Source organism: Amblyomma americanum, chromosome 2, assembly GCF_052857255.1.
Source record: "Amblyomma americanum isolate KBUSLIRL-KWMA chromosome 2, ASM5285725v1, whole genome shotgun sequence".
Lineage (NCBI taxonomy): Eukaryota > Metazoa > Arthropoda > Arachnida > Ixodida > Ixodidae > Amblyomma > Amblyomma americanum.
In genome coordinates, this window is record NC_135498.1 from 30,995,832 (window position 1) to 31,016,404 (window position 20,573).

Consider the following 20,573-nt stretch of genomic DNA (forward strand, 5'->3'; position numbering starts at 1 on the left):
GCAATGAGGTATCGGTTAAAACCACATCCGCAGTTCAATAGATCATACAAACAGACACAATGCGTGAAATAGAAGTTTTTAGTGAGAAGTCTAAGGAACCAGCCATACGCGCAATTAGAGACGTGCTGGCATGGCTTCGAACCCAGCTCAGAACACAAAGCATTTTTAGGACGAAATATGAAAGCACTTCGGACAAAAATTATCGCCTTAATAAGTGTTGATTTGAGCATGAGTTTGGACACCAACTTCAACTCGGCTACGGGGGCATGTTAGATGAGTGTGCCAAGAATGAGAATAAAATGCATTTCCTGCTTAAAAGTTTAATGCTCTTAATTCGAGTGAGCTCAGTCCTTCATCGAGTCAAGTCCTAACTCCGGTAGTTGGTAGGGCTATACCTGGCCTTTGGTAAAAGTGACGCAAGACGAAACAGTAAGGGACATACTCAAGCACACAAAGATACTCAAAAAAGTGATTAAGAATGGTTTTCGCAAAAAAATTCATTACGCGACCGTTTCAGTTTTTAGAAAATGGTATGCTTGGAAGCCATTTTCAACTCATGAAGTCCATGAATGCGGGCTTATTAGGGGCGCAGGTGGACGATTATTATAAAACTTCTCAAACAAGTCAGTTTACTAGTTAGCGATATGAGGCGGGTCGACTGCGTCCTTTAAAATGTCATTTCTGGTGTTCAGCTGGTTTCTTTCATAAGGCCTGTATTAGCCTGAAAATTACTATGAGTGGTAAACGAGAAAAAGAAAACCGTAAAAGGCAAACAGGTGCAATCATAGTTCACATCTTCAAAGCAGCCTCAGTCTCCTTTGACTGGCGTTATGCATTCCGGTATTGACAGGTAGCGCTGGGCGCTTCCAAAGTGGCAACTCTCCAGCGTAAAATAAATCCAAGCTTCCATTGAAGGTTTTATATCGTTACAGAAAAGATTTCAGGAAGAAATATTTCGGCTTGTTCATTCTCTCAAATTGTTTAATAGAGAACAATTGTTGCGGGCAAGTTAGTTTGACCCGGATGAAGTATGTGTTTCTTTTTTAAACTGAAGAGAACAGTTCTTTTTTGTCATCTTTATTGTAAAACCCGCCGCGGTGGCACACATACTGCGCCATTTCCTTTCCCCCAAAACCAATTATTATTATTATTATTATTATTATTATTATTATTATTATTATTAATATTATTAATATTATTATTATTATTATTATTATTATTATTATTATTATTATTATTATTATTATTATTATTATTATTATTATTATTATTATTATTATTATTATTATTATTATTATTATTATTATTATTATTATTACTCAGTGTTTAGGGCGCTCGGCTATTGATCTGGAGCACCCGGGTTCGAACCCGACCGCTTCGGCCCCGTTTTGATGGAGGACAAACGTAAAAGGCACCCGTGAACTGCGCGAAGTCAGTGCACATTAAAGATCCCAAACTGGTCGAAATTATTCTGGAGCCCTCCATTACGGCACCTATTTCTTCCTTCCTTATTTCACTCCCTTCTTGATCCCTTCCCTTACTGCGTGGTTCAGGTGTCCAACGATATATGAGACAGATACTGCGCCATTTCCTTTCCTTAAAAAGCAATGATTATTATTATTCTTTATTGTAAAAACGCATATAGCATTACGTTACACATCTTCGCCGACCACATTCGTCGAGAAAACCTCGACCAACCCTCCGAGATCCCAACTGGAGCAGCCAATAGACTTAGCTCTGTATAAGAGTTCTCTACAGATAATGTCAGAGCTGAAGATCCACGATGCCCTGAACACACACGATTCCGCGTTTCCCCCCTCACATGACGCTCCAGAAGCCTCGCATTGAGCTTCACATTTGCCTATTCATCCGGGTGAGCACATCCGCTATCACGTTCCAGAGCTACTTCCCGGTTCGCTAAGCATACTCGGCTAGCGGCGCGAGCCCAGACTGTGGAATATGCAAGGATATCTACCTGGCCAGTGTGTGCTCGTTGTGTGCGCACGTGCGATGGCACAGCTCGACGCAACACCTGAATAAGGTTCTTTTCGTAACGCTGTGGGCTTCAAGTTCCCAACTAACGACCTATAGAGACACGTAATATATGCCGTTGTATTCATAATCAGGAAGGCGAGGAGTGTTCTTGCTTCCCCTCTCTTTGAAATACGACCGCAGTTTCCTCGGTATTGCGAAGGTACGTAGGTTATTATCCCTAGAACCAGGAAAGCATCCTAGTGGCGGTGTAACGCCTAAACAACCGCCTAGAGAAATAATGAAGTGGCGGGGAAAGTAGGGCATAAAAGAGGCGGCGAGAAATGAACCGAGCAGCCCAACCCATGGCAGTTCGAGTAGTGAGTAAAAAAACAAAACAGAAAAGAAACTTACGTGCGAGTAATGCTTATTCACATTATATTCCAGTTCCCTGCTAATTTTATTTCGGTCCTACTCCATTTCTATTCTAATTCTGTTCTATTCATTTATAGTTGTTGCAGTTGTATGTACTAGTAATGACTATTACTGGCGAACATTTTGTATCTTCCTGGTTTTCATGACGTCACACAGTTTGGACCAGTCGCCGGCTGTCGTAACTCCACCATTTTTGAGCGACGCCGAGTTATCGTCTCAATGAGCGATCTAATGGTCTCACTTTAAAAAGGCACATGCAGAGTCACTGGACGGTCAGAGTTTCAGGAGTGGTGCTTTTCACGCCCTATGTTCTCCCTCTTTTTATGTATGCGCAACTGATCGAAGAACACAGTCACCAAAGCAACTAGCAGTGGCGTTAATTGGGCGGGCTCAATTCACTTAGCCACAGTAAAGAGGATGTAAACTTTAACGATTATCTGTGAGTCACCTAGTAAGAACAGCGAGGAGAATTTTCTCGGCATATATAGCGAATAGAGGGGCAGAGGAACAAAGAGGTGCCGTAGTGGAGGGCTCCGGAATAATTTCGACACCCTGGGGATATTTAACGTGCGCTGACATTGCACAACACACGGGCGCCTTCAAGTTTTGCCTCCATAAAAACGCAGCCGCCGCGGTCGGGTTGTTTTGAGGGGAGGAAACGTTTTTGACGGAAGCAAAGGAAGCAGCAGCTCTCAGCTCACGACATCTCAGTGGACACCTCAACCCCGCCTATACATTTTGCTTCCACATTTTCGCTGACATTAATAATAATAATAATAATAATAATAATAATAATAATAATAATAATAATAATAATAATAATAATAATAATAATAATAATAAGTTCTTGAGGAAGGAAATGGCGCAGTATCTGTCTATATCGTTGGACACCTGAACCGCGCCGTAAGGGAAGCGATAAAAGAGGGAAAGAACAAAGGAAGAAAGAGGTGCCGTAGTGGAGGGCTCCGGGATAATTTCGACCACCTGAGGATCTTTAATGTGCACTGACATCGCACAGCACACGGATGCCTTAGCGTTTTGTCTCCATAAAAACGCTGCCGCCGCGGTCGGGTTCGAACCTGGGAACTCCGGATCAGTAGTCGAGCGTCCTAACCACTGAGCCACCGCGACGGGTCGCTGACATATCCTAGTAATGCCATGCTTTCGCGTTAATAATTTCGATCATGTGGGGACCTTTAATGTGTACTGACATCGCAAAACACATGGAGCATTTTGCGTTTCACCTCCACTGAGACGCAGCCACCGATGTAGGCGAGAAGCAAAACAAGCGCTGAGAGCGAAACGAGGAGGTAGGAGTTGCGGGAGATGCGCAGATGCCGACATCGCAGGCATGAAGAGCGCTCTTTATATCTGTTCATGCAACCGGCATGCCATCTTTCACTTGCAGCTAATATTTTCGCGCGTTTGTCTTCGCGTTTCAGTGTACTCTTAGTGTTACGTTCTCAACGGTTCGCCAAGCTACTCTGCAAGGGTTGTAGGACGGCGATGACCCATTTGTTTGGTGTAAGGCTGGTTGCGTATATTACGACCAATAAAACAAACCAAAACAAAAACATTCCTTCGACTATAACCGCACCTTCTTCAAGGATGCTTCGACTACTGTGTGGCACCTCGAGTCGACTGCTGGCGTCTGTCTGTCTTTATTTTCTGTTAGAACCTGTAAAGTGCGCCAAGGAAGTGTAAAATCGTGTCAAAGGAGGGGTCGATGACTGTGGCTAAATAAAAATAATTGGGAGCAGATGATTTCATTCCTGTAATCGTTTAACGCTTTTAATAAATATTAGGTAACATCGACATCATGAAACCGGATACAACTAGAAACGTGGTTTTGTTTGGTTAATTTGATTTTGAGGAAAGGAAATGACGCAGTAACTGTCTCACATATCTCGGTGGACACCCGAACCACGCCGCAAGGGAAGGAAGTAAGATGGGAGTGAAAGAAAAAATGAAGAAAGGGGTGCATTTGTGGAGGTTTGGTTTTGGTTTTTTTTTTGGGGGGGGGAAAGGAAATGGCGCAGTATCTGTCTCATATATCTTTGGACACCTGAACCGCGCCGTAAGGGAAGGGATAAAGGAGGGAGTGACAGAAGAAAGGAAGAATAGGTGCCGTAGTGGAGGGCTCCGGAATAATTTCGACCACCTGGGGATCTTTAACGTGCACTGACATCGCACAGCACACGGGCGCCTTAGCGTTTTGCCTCCATACAAACGCAGCCGCCGCGGTCGGGTTCGAACCCGGGAACTCCGGATCAGTAGTCGAGCGCCTAACCATTGAGCCACCGCGGCGGGGCTTGTGGAGGTCTCCGGAATAATTTCGACCACCTTGGGATCTTTAATATCCCGGGCTCCAACCGATTGCCGTGGCCGTGTTTCAATGCAGGAGAAACGGAAAGGGCGCCCGCGTGCTGGGCCATGTCAGAGCACGTTAAAGATAAAAATGAAAATTGTTTTTCGGAGAAAGGAAATGGCGCAGTATCTGTCTCACATATCGGCGGACACCTTAACCGAGCCGAGATAAAGGAGGGAATGAAAGAAGAAAGGAAGAACGATAGGTGCCGTAGCGGAGGGCTCTGGAATAATTTTGAACACCCGAGGATCTTTAACGTCCACTGACATCGCACAGCACACGGGCGCCTTAGCATTTCGCCTACATCCAAACGCGGCCGCCGCGGTGGGGTTCAAACCCGGGAACTCCGGTTCAGTAGCCGCGCGCTTACCACTGAGCCACCGCGGCGGGTACGAATTTGGATCATTCTGAAATTGCCTGTCTGAAATTTTAAAATTTTAAATCTGAAATTCTCTCTAAAACTGCGGGCCTGCGCGCGTCCTACGGCCGCTTGATGACGTCACTGTATTTTTCTTGCCATCGCTGGGATTTTGTGCCCCATTTGAGAGTACTCACACTAACACACACCCTAACACACGCCGCCGGCTTTTCTCGTAAACGGGCTAGTAAGGCTTTAGCATTAAAATGGATCACCACGCATTCGGCTTCGAACTCAGGTACTCTGCGTGCCAGGCTTGCACGCGACGCATAGGCCATGAAGTGTTAGTTGAAGCGTGTTCGAGGGGCACCCTGTGAACGCGTTGTGGTGTGCATGACTTTGTAATTTGTTGTTGCGGCGTGTACTGATCTTATAGTAATTAATCAAAAATTGTAGGAGACAGTTAAGGGTTTGATACGATAGCGTAGTGAATTAGTACCTATATATGTACGCAGAAGGTCATTCTCTACTTCACATTAATAGATCCCTGCTTGTCCTCATACCCCTCCTGGCGCAGTGGTGCAGCGGTCAAGCAATGCGCCACTGCCCTGCGATGCCAGGTGCTCCCTGCGGTGTACCGTATGCGATCCAGGTTGCTGTTCCTGAGTGAAAAATCATGCACTGCAACCTGCCACGGTGGGCAGCTCGCTCACTATCCGTTGGGCAGGTCGTGATGACGCCTCATGGTCACGGGAATTAGGTGGCCCATTTGCCTCTTTTTCTCTGGCGAGCACTTGCCAGATCCATGGTCATGATTTTTCGCTTGGGCCTAATTCTACAAGAACACGGCTTCAATGGTGACGTAATTCGGAAGCTTCAGGGAACCTCGCAGAAATTATGCGACTCATTCGCCGCATTAGTAACCGCCACTCGGGCTTGAAGGAAAGCAATACTCTCCGTTTAGTACAAGCCTTTGTGATAAGCCGCATAGCTTACGTATGCCCTTACCTACATCTCAAGTCAGCTGAAAAAGAAAAAGTGGAGGCCATAATCAGAAATGCGTCAAACAGGCAGTTGGGCTACCCATGCACACAGCGACTGAGAAAGTGTTAGGTCTTGGTCTTCATAACACCCTAAGCGAGATTATTGAAGCGGTAACCGTCTCGCAGTACGAACGACTATCGGCCACACCAACTGGCAGACACATTCTGTCCACACTAGGCATAACATACGAACGACAAGGCGGACCCACAACTGACCTTCCCAAACATATACGCCAGCTTCTGGTCATTCCTCCACTACCTCGGAACATGCACCCAGATTTCCACGCTGAACGTCGTACAGAGAGAGCCAAATCATTAGGCAAACGCTTTATTAATGATACCTCTGTGGTATATGTAGATACGGCAGATTCTTCGGCTGACAAGATGGTAGCTGTGGTCACCACGGAACGTGGTACACTCATAACTGGGGGCACTATACGCACTCAGGACACACATGTTGGAGAAGAAACAGCCATCGCTCTAGCCATTGTGGGATCCTCGGCAGAAACCATTGTCAGCGACTCAAAATTGGCTATACGTAACTACACGTTTGGAAGAATCTCCCCACAAGCAGCACGGATTCTGCTAAAGTATCAGCCCACGCGGCGCATTCGCCTAATCTGGACGCCTGCTCATGCTTGCCTTGCTGGTAATGAGGCGGCTCATAACCTAGCTCGAGAACTGTCCCGCCGAGCTGGGTCGTGCAGCCCACCCGCCCTATACTCTGGCAAGGACAGGTTGTTTTCTTACAGAGAAATCCTGCAGCACTACAGGCTTGCAAGACTCAGATTCCCCCCAGCAGATAAAACGCTCTCCAAGCAACAGGCCAAAGCCTGGCGTAAACTTCAAACTAACACCTATCCAAATCCCCAATTGTGTAGCTTCTATTCGGAAGGACTCTACTCAAACAAATGCAAAAATTGTGATGCGAAAGCCGATCTAAATCATATGATCTGGAACTGCCCGCAGTCCCTACCCGCGAGTCACTTCATTACCGACTCTGCTCATTGGGAGGCTCTATTGCTCAGCCCCGACCCGGGGATACAGATCAAGCTCCTCCAGCTGGCTGAAGACGCCGCCGCTGCCCAAGGGATAGCGACTGCCGTTTAAGCGGGGGGCGACTTCGTGTCGCTCCTCTATATCCGCTGGAAATAAAGTTTCACAACCAACCAACAATCGCCGACTACACCGACAGCGGATTTTCTGGTCAATGGGGTCTTTAACGCGTTCGCGTTAAAAATTCTATATATATATATATATATATATATATATATATATATATATATATATATATATATATATATATATATATATATATATATATATATATATATATATATATATATATATATATATATATATATATATATATATATATATATATATATATATCCAGTAATGAGGCGTCAGAAATAACCTAAATCGGAAAGGCGGTGTTGTGGTGCTTCATTGTACTTTGTGAATAAGTAGTGGCGTAGTTTGTCATGCAGTTCAGCCTAAGTTAAGGACAACGCAGCGAGTCATAGAAAAATGTAGGTGTACCGATAGGAGACCGGAAGCAAGCAGAGTGGGTGAGGAAACAAACGCGGGTTAATGACATCCTAGTCGAAATCAAGAGGAAGAAATGGACTTGGGCAGGGCATGTAATGCGAAGGCAAGGTAACCGCTGGTCCTTAAGGGTAACGGAGTGGATTCCAAGAGAAGGCAAGCGTATAGCATTGGGTGGCAGAAGGTTAAGTGGGCTGATGGGATTGAGAAGTTTGCGGGCATACGGTGGGCGCAGCTGGCAAAAGACAGAGTTAATTGGAGAGGCATGGGAGAGGCATTTGCCCTGCAGTGGGTGTAGTTAGGCTGATAATGATAATGATGATGATGACGATGATGTATTATAGTGAATGATTAGTTATTGGTAACCGATAATTGAGACAGGGGATTGGCAATCAGTAATGTCATCAGTAACTGGGATTGCAACCGATGCCCGTGATCGGCAATGTGATTGTGGATTGGCAATCGGCGAGAACTGAGAAAGAAAAGGAATAAAAAAGGAGGAGAAGGCGCTATCGCGTCTAAGAGTCCCGCATCCACGGCCCGGCTATTTTGTTTCGCATTTAAGAGAGTGCAGTGCATACAAAATTTGTGCAACGGTCCGGTTGCAAAATCATGCTTAGGAGGCTAGCCTGAGCACTACACTACTAAGGAAGACCGGCATCAGCAGAAATAATCATTTGGTGCTGGTAATTTTTCCGTGGGTGATCTCTAATACCTGAATTTTTTTTTATTAGAAACATATTCTGCGAAGGCATTGCTCTCTGAGTGCACTAAATTTTTTCTCTGCATTCTGTCTCCAAAACGAAACTTTCTCTTCATTCTGTCTCCAAAACGAAACCTTTTCTTCTTATGATATACGTTGTACAAAACATGCGGTGATGAATCATTGCTCATTTCATGGCAACGTTTTATGCGTTCCAGCACACAGTGGCCCCGCTCAGCGAGCATCACGAAAAAACCGTGCCATGCACTCTTTGTAGTAACACAACACTGCAAGCCCAGCTGGCTATCAGCAACCAGGCCCCGTGGAAGATGCGAGTGCTTTTTCGCAAACGTGACTTTCCGTAGATTTCCTCGCAAACGCAAACTGGGCCATACACTGCTGCAGCGCAGCGCTCCAACGATTAGGAAAAGCAACCCCCTAGGCGCCGTTGGTGCTTCGGAAGCAGCAACCAGTGCCTATAGTAAATAGAAATGTTCTTTGACCACGCGAGAGACCCAGAGCGCAAAAATTGTAAAGAAACACAGAGAGCTAGGAAGCCGCACTTCAGGTCACCCGAATTAGGGCTCCCACGAACGCAAATAAAGGCGCGCTGCGCCGTGTTGCTTCGATTCCGAGAGAACGAATCTGGGTCAACTGCGAACCTGTAATTTATTCCGTGCCTTTGACGTCATATCAGGAGCATCACGTGACAGCGGCAACCGTGGACGAAGTGGTAGCAGCAAAGAAGAAACCATCGAGGCCGCGTTGAAGGAACGAAATAAAAAGGAATCGTTAATTGGATCTTATCACTTAGCGGAGAATCGGGGGGGGGGGGGGGAATGGGGGGGGGTGGAGGGGGGTGTAAAGAGCGACGGTGCATCACTGATCCAGTCGTGCGAGGATGCCTGTGACGCACTGTGGGCACGTTTGCGGCATTTAGTAAACACTGGCGTTGAAAGGCTGAAAGCATTAGATGCGTTGCTTCTTCGCCTTCGGTTGACATTAGCAGACCAAAAAAAAAAAAAATCGGCGCACCCCCTTTAACAGCCTCGACCGGAGTAGCGTAGATATTTCTCTATGCAGCTGGTGCCGACTGAAAGCGGTAAGCCACGGAGGGATTAGCGCCGTCCTTGGCACAGAGACCAGCGAACGGGGGCGAATTATAAACCGCGACCATGATGCCGTTCTGTTCCTCGGTTCCCGTTGATGAAAATAGACCAGTGGAAATAAGACCGGCACGCGGTGCTATTAGTGGCGCGTGAAGTGACTGTGTCAACATGCATGAGCTGCTCGTATCTTTTCCCGTTACCCTCCCTCCCCCCTTCCTCGAGCGATGAGTTTTCCTGTTTTCTTGAAAACCAAACGCAGAAAGTAGAAAGAATGTAAAAGTAGCGAGATTTTCTTTTTTGGTGCTTAATCGAAAAAGTGAAAAATCACGTCGGACAATACGCACTGACATCGCACAGCACACGTTAAAGATCCCCGGAATAATTTCGACCACCTGGGGATCTTTAACCTGTGCTGTGCAATGTCAGTGCACGTTAAAGATCCCCAGGTGGTCGAAATTATTCCGGAGCCCTCCACTACGGCACCTCTCTCTTCCTTTCTTCTTTTACTCCCTCCTTTACCCCTTCCCTTACGACGCGGTTCAGGTGTCCAACGGTATATGAGACAGACACTGCTCCATTTCCTTTACCCGCCGCGGCGGCTCAGTGGTTAGGGCGCTCGACTACTGATCCGGAGTTCCCGGGTTCGAACCCGACCGCGGCGGCTGCGTTTTTAAGGACGAAAAACGCAAAGGCGCCCGTGTGCTGTGCGATGTCAGTGCACGTTAAAGATCTCCAGGTGGTCTAAATTATTCCGGAGCCCTCCACTACGGCACCTATTCTTCCTTTATTCTTTCACTCCCTCCTTTATCCCTTCCCTTACGGCGTGGTTCAGGTGTCCAACGATATGTGAGGCAGATACTGCGCCATTTCCTTTCCACCAAAAACCAATTATTATTATTATTATTCCATTTGCTTTCGACAAAAACCAATTGAAAAACAATACGCCGTATTTTAGAAGCATTGGATGATCGTAGTTCATAGAAAACTTCAGAACTGCGCACAAGCGGGGCACAGACATTTCCACAGAATGACCGAAGGGAAGCAGTTGAGCTAGGTCATGCTGCGTAGCAGGATTGAAACTCGTGTCACCACACTTGCCTGGTTGGACATGTGACGTCGATGGGGCGTTGCTCTGGAGCGTGACAAAGCTGCGTCCAGTATATGTAGATTTTTCGCAGACGAATTTGAGCACTTTGTTACCTTCCCCAGACACCTAGGACACCTCCTTAGTTTTGTCGTCTCGGGCTCTTTAGTGGGAGCTTTAGTAACTGAACGAGGCGACGCTTCGTCGATGAATCGCGCCACATATTTTCTATTTACCTTGTTTACTCGAATCAAACGCAATTTTTTTACCAGAAATATTTGCCAGAATTCATCCGTCGCGTTATAATCCAATATTGGCGTTAAAATCGAGCACTGCGCGGAGTCAAAAGCGTAGTGTATGCCGCATTTACTCGCACATTGGCTGATGCGTCGTGTAGGTCAGCCCCCCAGCTCAGGAAATTAAAAAAAAAAGCAAAACAAAGAATAGCGCATTGGACGACCCACAGAACCTCTGAGCCACAAATACTGTAGAACACATACCGGAGCAGGGGCCAAGCTGTCAGAAACTCCTTGCCAGGGACGGCACACTTGCGTACCGAGCACAAATTCGACGTATCGCCCCGAGGAAGTGCTATAGAATACGTGCGGCTTGAAGGCACCGTAAAGACCTTTCATTTCGTTTGCTCAAAGTTCGTTAGACTCCCTCGACGGTCTTATCGTCGCTGATACCGCACGTTGACGGCAGTGATCCGCTTCAAGTGCACAGACAGCTCGGTGCTGCTGTTGCCCGCGAAATGGCGCTCTTGATACTTTCTGCGTAAAGTCACTGGAACGGGAAAAGTACCGCAACCATCAGCGGACCCGCCATATTTGGTCCAGCGCCGCTGAAGCGGCTGCCGCGCGCAGTCTCTACGCAGGCATGAACTGCACAAGCGTCACTACGCGACTGGAAATGCTGTGCACGCTTATCTCGGCCCATCAGAGCAAGTGCTACGTAATGCTCCGAACGGTCTGTGTGCCGGCGGCCGCGAGGAAGCAGCGAGCGGACCATTTATGGCGGGTTATGACCACGTCACCGCGTAGGACGAATCGGGAGCGCGCGCGCCGGCGCGGCGGCGAGTGAAAACGAATGCGGTACTTTTCCCGTTCCAGTGACTTTATTTCTGCGGTATCGCTATACGGCGCACGTTCCGGCGACATCGAGCTAGCGCAGTTAAATCGAAGGCTCCGCGCTAGTCAACGGCTCGTTTAAATGTTGCCGAGAACGGCCACCGACTTTCGGAAGGCATGACTCAACTCTCGGTTTGGCGACTGGGTTAAGTTTCATTTCTACGACTAGGCGTCTATAGCGCACTGTCGACGCGATGACGGAGCGGCCGGTCTCCGTACTTACGTTCGTATCGGTCTTATCTGATCGTCTTTTGTGCTTCTCTCTTGAAACAGAAAGACCGCGTGGACGGCATTTGTTCAGATGCATTTGAGCGCTGACTTCTACTCGTCTTTCCATGTACTGCGGCACTGCTCACCACGTTACATTCGATTTAAATTTTACACTCCGCCAGCATTACAAACTAAGTCAGACGTTGATGCCTTGACGACATTAAGCCCTGCCTTAATACGGCCAGCATATATTTTATGTATCTTTAAATTTGGGATGATTTGATGCACCAGCCTCTAACACGACAAACGTTGCGACTTAGCTGAAAGAAGCTGGGCATATACACTTAACAGAAAGTCTACGGCCGACATGATCGCTTTTCAGCGCTTTCAGCGCCATCATACAGTGCGTAATACACCCCTATGCACAGAAAAGTCTCGCGAGGAAAGGGCAAAGGTTCTCCTGAGTCTACAAATATTTAGACCTACTGGGATTCCTAGAGGGCCCCTGTGGATGACTAAAAGCAAAACCATGAGTCTCGAAGGCTGTTTACCAAAGGCGCGCATATTTCTGCGTGGTTGGTGGTCGAGAAAAATTCTTGTTCGCACGGCCACAAACATCACAGGGCATCATTGCTCCAAGGCTAATAATGCGTGAGGACGAGAGCAGCTGGCTGATAAGAATGTACTTCTTTCTTGTACTAAACTGCAGTGACTCTGCTGTGAACACATACTTATTAGAAGCTATTTTGAAGCAACCTGAAGGCACCCGCCGAGGTGGCTCGGTGGTTAGGGTGCTCGGCTACTGATCCGCAGTTCCCGGGTTCGAACCCGACCGCGGCAGCTGCGTTTTCATGGAGGCAAAACTCTAAGCGCCCGTGTGCTGTGTGACGTCAGTGACCATTAAAGATCCCCAGGTGGTCGAAATTATTCCGGAGCCCTCCACTACGGCACCTCTTTCTTCCTTTCTTCTTTCACTTCCTCCTTAATCCCTTTCCTTACGGCGCGGTTCAGGTATCCAATGATATATGAGACAGATAGTGTCTATTTCCTTTCCCCCCAAACAAATTATTATTATAATTATTAGCAACGTAAAGAATTGTTTCTTCAATCCTTTCTGCTTAACAACTTTACTCGATCCGCAAAACCGAGGAAAAAAGAAAATTCTCTCACGAGTACAGTGGCTGAGATTATGATTAAAGATCAGTTAGTGAGATGCCTCATTCTGTGTCACCACTTGGCAGCGACAGCATATTACTTATTACGTAATGTTCAGTGAAGGACTTATTTAGCACAGTTTAGAGTCATTTAATCGCCGACCTCTTCACTCATCTCATTGTCAGTACTATCGCTATTGACATGGCTCTAAATGCCCCTAAATTCATTTGTGAGCTACACACAGTCCCTGAAACGCTGAGAGAAAATTTTTGAAGCTCCCATTTTGCAGAGACGCTACTCGCATTATCTTTCCACAATTACTCTCGAGTTTTTTTGTACTTGTAGAGCAGGAAGTTGTTCTTAATCACACTAACCGAACACTTTACCGAGAATGGGCGCATGTTTGGTGATTCAAACCATGCTTTTAGTTATGCACCTGAGATGACTCGCAATTAATTATGATGACGAAAAACGCATCCAGAACCAAACACTATGAAATTATCCCTGATGCAGAAAAAATGAGCATGCTCTAAAGAGCTACTCTTTTTGTAGTTATTTCACATACGCAGAAATTTTGACAAGGTCATTTTTCAATGGGAAGTTTTTTATGAACACTATTATTTATATATCGTTAAGATGCCACCATAACAACCAATATATCTTCAGATCTCCACTAGGCAGGCTTGTATTTTTTTTTGCTATCATCGCTTTTTTTTTTCAATCAAAAAACATTCCACATAGGTTTTCTGTGGCAGCCTTACCTACCTACGCAGCGAAGAATGGAACTTTACCTTCAATAATTTCATAGAAATGCCTTCCAATATCGCACATACAGCTCAGAATTATTATTGATGTCCACGAATACTGGACTTGAAACACACATGTAAAAAAATTCCGGCCTGTTATATATTTTGGCAAACCAAAACAACGAACTAAAACAGACGTTTTGTACCTAAATGCCACATTTTAATTTCTACAGACAATGGAACTGAGTCCAAGTGAATCACTGAGTATGATGGAGGGAGAAATTTTTGGCAGATTTTCTGAACTTTTTCGAACATTGTAAGTCAAAATTTGTACTCATGAACTCGTTTGTGTCCACAAAAATGAACAAACATTTAGTAATTTCATCCTGGCTTTTAAAGGCAGCTGAGCGGAAATAGCAAAATATTACGAAACACTGCGGTTGCCGAAAGAAGGAAGAAAATCTGTGGCGGCGGATCTAGGGAGGTGAATCTCTACCGCCACACGCATCCATAAGGCACGAAATGTGACCACCACTTCCACCTCTTCTCCATAGCCTGTCCCCATTTCTAACATGGACACAGTCTAATGTTATGTATCATCACCGTTTTGAGCACGCGTCTCCCTCGTATCATCATCAAAACAAACTTTTACTAACCACAAAGATGGCTTTTGTGCCAGGATCAATTTTTCTCCGGCTGTGAAGAATGAACGTGCTCCTCACACTCAACCAAGATCAACAAGCAGCCCATCTTGGGGAGCCGTTAACAAAATGCGAGTTGAGTTATATCGACCAGAAGCCACGTTAGCCTGGCATGAGCGTAGAAAAGTGGGTCATTCCTGCTGGGGAGACAGGCTAAAAACTACAATCAAATGAGTTTCCGGAAGGACACTGACTGATTGCGCTGAGAAGTACAGTGGCCACGGTAGTTAGGAACGGGAGGCCAGCAACGTAGAGCTCGTTGGCTGAAAGGGAATCGTGCACACAAACTCCTGTCGAGACCTCGCAGTAAACTAGTATTTAGAGTAATCAAGGGACCCATTTTTACTCTTCGTCGCTTGGCTCTAGGGCAGCATGGTTGCCTGGAACTGTGCCAGGATCATGGCCTCACCTGTAAGCGGGGGTGTATTTAGTTTGCGCCAGCCTATTTTCAGGAGTAGAATCAAGGGTCATGAGCCGGTCAGTTCTGCTGCTTAGGCAGGAACTTGCAAACTTTTGTTTGCAAGAAAACCACGCTGGTCATATGCAGCAGAGGAAGAAAAAGAAGTGAAGAAGATGGAAAGAAGAAAAATAGGAAGAAGAAGAAGAAAGAAGTGGTCTAGTAGGTCAGCGTGTTTGAGGGTGGGGGGGATCAAGGCCGACTTGGAAGGAACGTACGAGGAATGTGTCAGGCGAAGGGCAGGAATTGAAATGCAGAAGAGAAGGAGATCCTGTGCTTTCTTAAACGAAAAAAAAAGCACACAATACGACACGACCTTACTTGGCCCGGGCTTCGAAGAATAATTGCTCCTCATATGGTCATTCGCTGAAAGTTCATCGACTGTGCACTGGAGGGTTAAGTTCATGATGTTAATTAAGGTAGTTTTTGACCGAGACAAAATAGAAAGCATGTCGCGCATATAGAAAAACTTTACGTGATGAAACACAGCCAAAGTAATTCTCTGTGTTTTAGTTTACGACTCTATTAATCCTATTCTCAACCAGCATTTTTCATCCTGAGGAAGAACTACCTAAATAAATTGTATTTGCTTTTTAACTATTTCAAGCATAATGTGACTTCGATAGTAGCCATAAATCTTAATTCTGTTCGTTCGCAGACTAATGCAAATGCTTCTATTGCAGTACCTTGCATTTATCACCTGCTGCCCCAGTGGCTGAGTGGTTATGGTGCTCGGCCCCTGGAATGAAAGACGCGGTTTTGATTCCTGTCAGAACGGTCGCATTTATTTCGATGGAGGCGAAATGGTAGTCCATCGTACTGTGCAGCTTCAGTGCACGTTAATGAATTTCAGATGGAAGAAATTTTTCGTATCCCTCCATTACGGCGTCCCTCACAGCCCGAGTCGCATAGGCCGGTTAAACCCCACAAAACCAAATCAAACCAATTTATCAGCTTATTCGAAGGAAATGTCTTATGTTACCGAAACTTAGGCTTAAACTATGTATGCGTTCGCATTAGATGGTAGATTCGTTTTGAGAAAAGCAAGGCGTGGTTTCACTGAAGAAATGGAAAAAATTACGTGCGGTTCAACTACTGCGGAACCTAGTTAGAGAGCGAAAGCTGTGGTGTATCGGGCAAACAGACGCGGCTTGGCCTCTAACGTTGAGTGCGTTCCGCACACTAGATATGCAACATGCCCACCCTGTCAGGTGGCGGTTAAGTTAATGGTTAATCGTTACTCGCCAGAGGTTGGTCACCCAATAGGCTGCGGCCTATTGCTGCAGTGCCGCGTGTCTGCCACAATGTTGTCAAAGCTAATGCATGCAGCCCACATCTTTCTCTCTCTCTCACCAACGGCACGTAGTATTAGTAGTAGTAGTAGTAGTAGTAGTAGTAATAATAATATTAATAATAATAATAATAATAATAATAATAATAATAATAATAATAATAATAATAATAATAATAATAATAATAATAATAATAATAATAATAAGTTTTTGCGGGAGATGAAATGGTGCTGTATCTGTCTCATGAATCGTTGGACACCTGAACCGCGCCGTAAGGAAAGGGATAAAGGAGGGAGTGAAAGAAGAAAGGAAGAGGTGCCGTAGTGGAGGGTCCAGGAATAATTTCGACCGCCTGAGGATCTTTAACGTGCGCTGACATCGCACAGCACACAGGTGCCTTAGAGTTCTGCCTCCGGGAATGTCCGGAGCCCGTAGAGTATCTGTTACGGGTGCGATTGGACTTATTTTTGGAAATGTGGCGGAGAGTTTGAAGGATGCTTCACTCCTGTCACCGGTTGGCCCGGTATTGCACTGCCTCCGGGATCGGCCTTGACTTCAGCGCGTCTTAACTATCCTGTCTTTCAATCCCATCTTTCAACTTTCCTACTATCTGCACGTGGTAGCGATTGTGGCTCGGCTTGAGCCAGTAGGCAGGCCTGTGCACTTTCCTTTTCTTTCTTCCTGGCAACAACTTCTCTCTCTATCTCTCCCTCCATAAAAACGCAGCCGCAGCGGTCGGGTTCGAAGCCCGGAACTCCGGATCACGGGAACTCCAGCCACGTAGTACGTCAAAGCGCGATTAAATTGTCCACTGTGTCAGGGAGCCAGTTATGCGCCTTCCTTACCTCAAAATCATCGGAGTCTAGAACGCTGTCAACGGCAATGAACACACTGAACATCGACGGTCTGTAGCTTCAGTGTCGCGTTTCTGCTACAACATTGTGAATGCCATCGCATGCAGCGCACATCTGTCACTACCGCCACGTAGCTTAAAGCGCGACTGAGGTGTTCACCGCCTCAAGGGCAAGTTATGCGCCTTTCCTTTGCTTTCCAATAAAACTCAAGATTGGTTGCTTTTAAAATTGGTTTTTAAGAAAGATATATGCCCCGCCGTGGTGGCTCAGTGGTTAGGGCGCTCGACTACTGATCCGTAGTTCCCGGGTTCGAACCCGACCCCGGCGGCTGCGTTTTTATGGAGGAAAAACGCTAAGGCGCCCGTGTGATGTGCGATGTCAATGCACGTTAAAGATCCCCAGGTGGTCGAAATTATTCCGGAGCCCTCCACTACGGCACCTATTTCTTCCTTTCTTCTTTCACTCCCTCCCTTATCCCTTCCCTTACGGCGCGGTTCAGGTGTCCAACGATATATGAGACAGATACTGCGCCATTTCCTTTCCCCCCAAAACCAATTATTATTATTAAAGAAAGATATATGTGAGGCAGTTATCTTTTCTTTCTTGAAAATGGAAAATTGGATGTTGCGGAAAGTGAATGGCGCAGTATGTCTCACATCTCAGCGGACACCGGAACCTCACTGTAAGGGAAGAGATAAAGGAGAGAGTGAGAGAAGAAAAGAAGAAACAGGTGTCCTAGTTGAATGCTGCAGAATAGTTTCGACCACCTGGTGATCCTTAACGTGCACTGACATCGCACAGCACATGGGCGCCTTAGCGTTTCGCCTTCGTCGAAACGCCGCCGCCGCGGTCGGGTTCGAACGCGAATACTCCGTTTAAAGAAAAATTGATTTTTGGGGAAAGGAAATGGCGGAGTATCCGATATAGGGGCCATAGTTGAGGGCTCCAGAATAATTTCGACCACCTGGGGATCTTTAACGTGCACTGACATCGCACAGCACACGGGCGCCTTAGCGCATCGCCTCCATCGAAGCGAGGCCACCGCGGTAGGGTTCGAATCCGGGTACCCCGTTTTAAAAAAAATTGATTTTTGGGGAAAGAAAATAGCGCAGTATCCGATATGTGACACGGATACTGCGCCATTCATTGCATATTAAAGAGCGATGTCTTTTATTTGTACAAAAACATGTAATAGTCATATGCAAAGAGGTTTATTTTAACAATTTTATTTTTTAAGGCCAGGATTGGCTGTCGTTTGCAAGTTTAAGATGGCGGCCTCCTCACGAATAACATTTTTTATCCAAAAGAAGGCTAATGTAACGTTTGTCATAACAACACAGTAAGCCAGAAATTTTTTAAAGAAATTGGAATTGGTCCAGTTTATGGTCCAAACCAGTTGATGTGGAATGACCCCTCTGCATGCACCTTCAACTTTTAGAGGCTTGGTGAATGTCACTCCCTCCTTTCCCCCCCCAAAAAAAGCAGTCTCACATAGATGCAGTCAGACGCTGTGTGCAGAGGCATTCTGGAATTAACTTCTTTACCAAGAGATAAAAATGTAATAAAGAAGCTGTATCTTATGCACTTGATAATTCGACACCGTAGTTCAACATATCTGACCTCAGAGTACCTTTTGGTTTACATTTAAATCTATGTTGTGGAGTATGTGGTAACAAATAAAGTTTCTCGGCAGACATAACAGTGAACCACGCACTTTCAGTATCGCAACCTACATTCTTTACATTTTTTTCCCAAGTCCAGTCCGCATTACGCCCAACTATCCCCGATAAAGTGGCTTTCCAGCTGCAGCCCTTTATATATATATTTTTTCGGAAACCAGCCTCTAGACCAAGCTACTGGCATGAAGTGTGATCATATGCCTAATGTTTTCGTATTTGTAAAATTTTCTAGCAACAATTTTTTCCTGGCATTCGTTGAATTTGCATAGCAAGCCTGAGCGCCACGTGGCGTTCCAAAGCCCTAACAAACACACTACAGGAGCGCCGTAAACAGTGATTTGCATATCCGAACATATCCATCCTAAAGGAATTGGGAATAGCCTCCCAGGTAATAGGTTTCCTGCAAATACTAGGGTTTCGGCATAGCATTTATGCTACTATGCCATTGCACCGACTAATCTTGCAAGCTTGTATGCCATTAGCTAATCTCTTTTTTTCTCAAGTTGCAAACAGCAATGCGCCCAGCCACCATCACTCGTTTGAATCATGGCTTTTAAAATTCTTTGCTTCATCAGAAGACCCAGTACGGAAGAACATGAAGAGAAAGTTCTTGAATGATAAAATGTGGTGACGTAAGCCGAAGAAACCTACTTCTACCCTGCTGTACCTCGGGGACTGTAAAGCTTGACGTCGAGTACATATTAGATGAAGTGTAAGGGTCTGAGTGCTTTGCAGGCATCGGTAAGATTTTTCCATGCATGCAGGAAACCCCGAGGCTTGCTCACAGCAAGTAAGATAAGCGATATATGTTAGCTATCCGGCAATGCAGAAAAAAAAAATGTCCGTGATCTTCTTACCATAGACGCCAGCATTAGTTTCGTAGTCAGCGAATATAAAATATTTAAACCCCTTCTAGGGCTTCACATTCGCCTAAAATCCCATTGTGTACATGCTATGTTGCTCCAATCGCATCTCCAGTATACTCAAAAGCTACCAAATTAGGTTGCACAAAGCAGGCTCACAGCATTGAAATTTTTTATGTAGCCATTGTAATGTGCGTTGTTTGTGCAGTATGAAAACAGGCGTCTGCAGACATGTGACCGGGTTCTTCCTCGGCCGTGTGCTTATAGGTACTACTCAGTACGTATAAGCTATCATCGATATACTCATTGTTGTATTACGTGGAAACAGTGCTCTGCGATGTTGTGCATAGTCGCATTTTAAGTATATGCCTGTTAGTGTTCTGTGTCGCAATTTAAAACTACTTACTGCGCTCATTAGCGGGCGAATGATTGCATTATTCATGTGCGTCTAGGTAATGGAAGCTGGGGCGGTTTGTAGAAGCACTCAAGGTTTTAATCGTGTGTGCCTGAACATGAGGCTGACTTAGGAGAGCTGGACTAGTTTAACTAAGTAAGAAAACGACATCGTTCTGAACACTCCTTGTGCAAAGGGCTGTGGTCTTCGAAACAATTTTAAGACGAAGAAAGGTATAAGTTGTTGGGAGCTTCCGACTTATGAAAAGCATAAGTGCGAGGAAAATGTTGCCATGCCTCTCTTTCTTCCGTATCCACTAACTATTCACAGGAAGAGCTAGAATGAGCATTTTCGAAACAGTCGTCTAAACACAAAGATACGATGTGCTGGCCCGTCTTTTGTCCCCACAATTATTCGGCAGGATCTTCGGGTGAACCAAGCACTTTGTCCACATAATTATTGGACAATTTCCT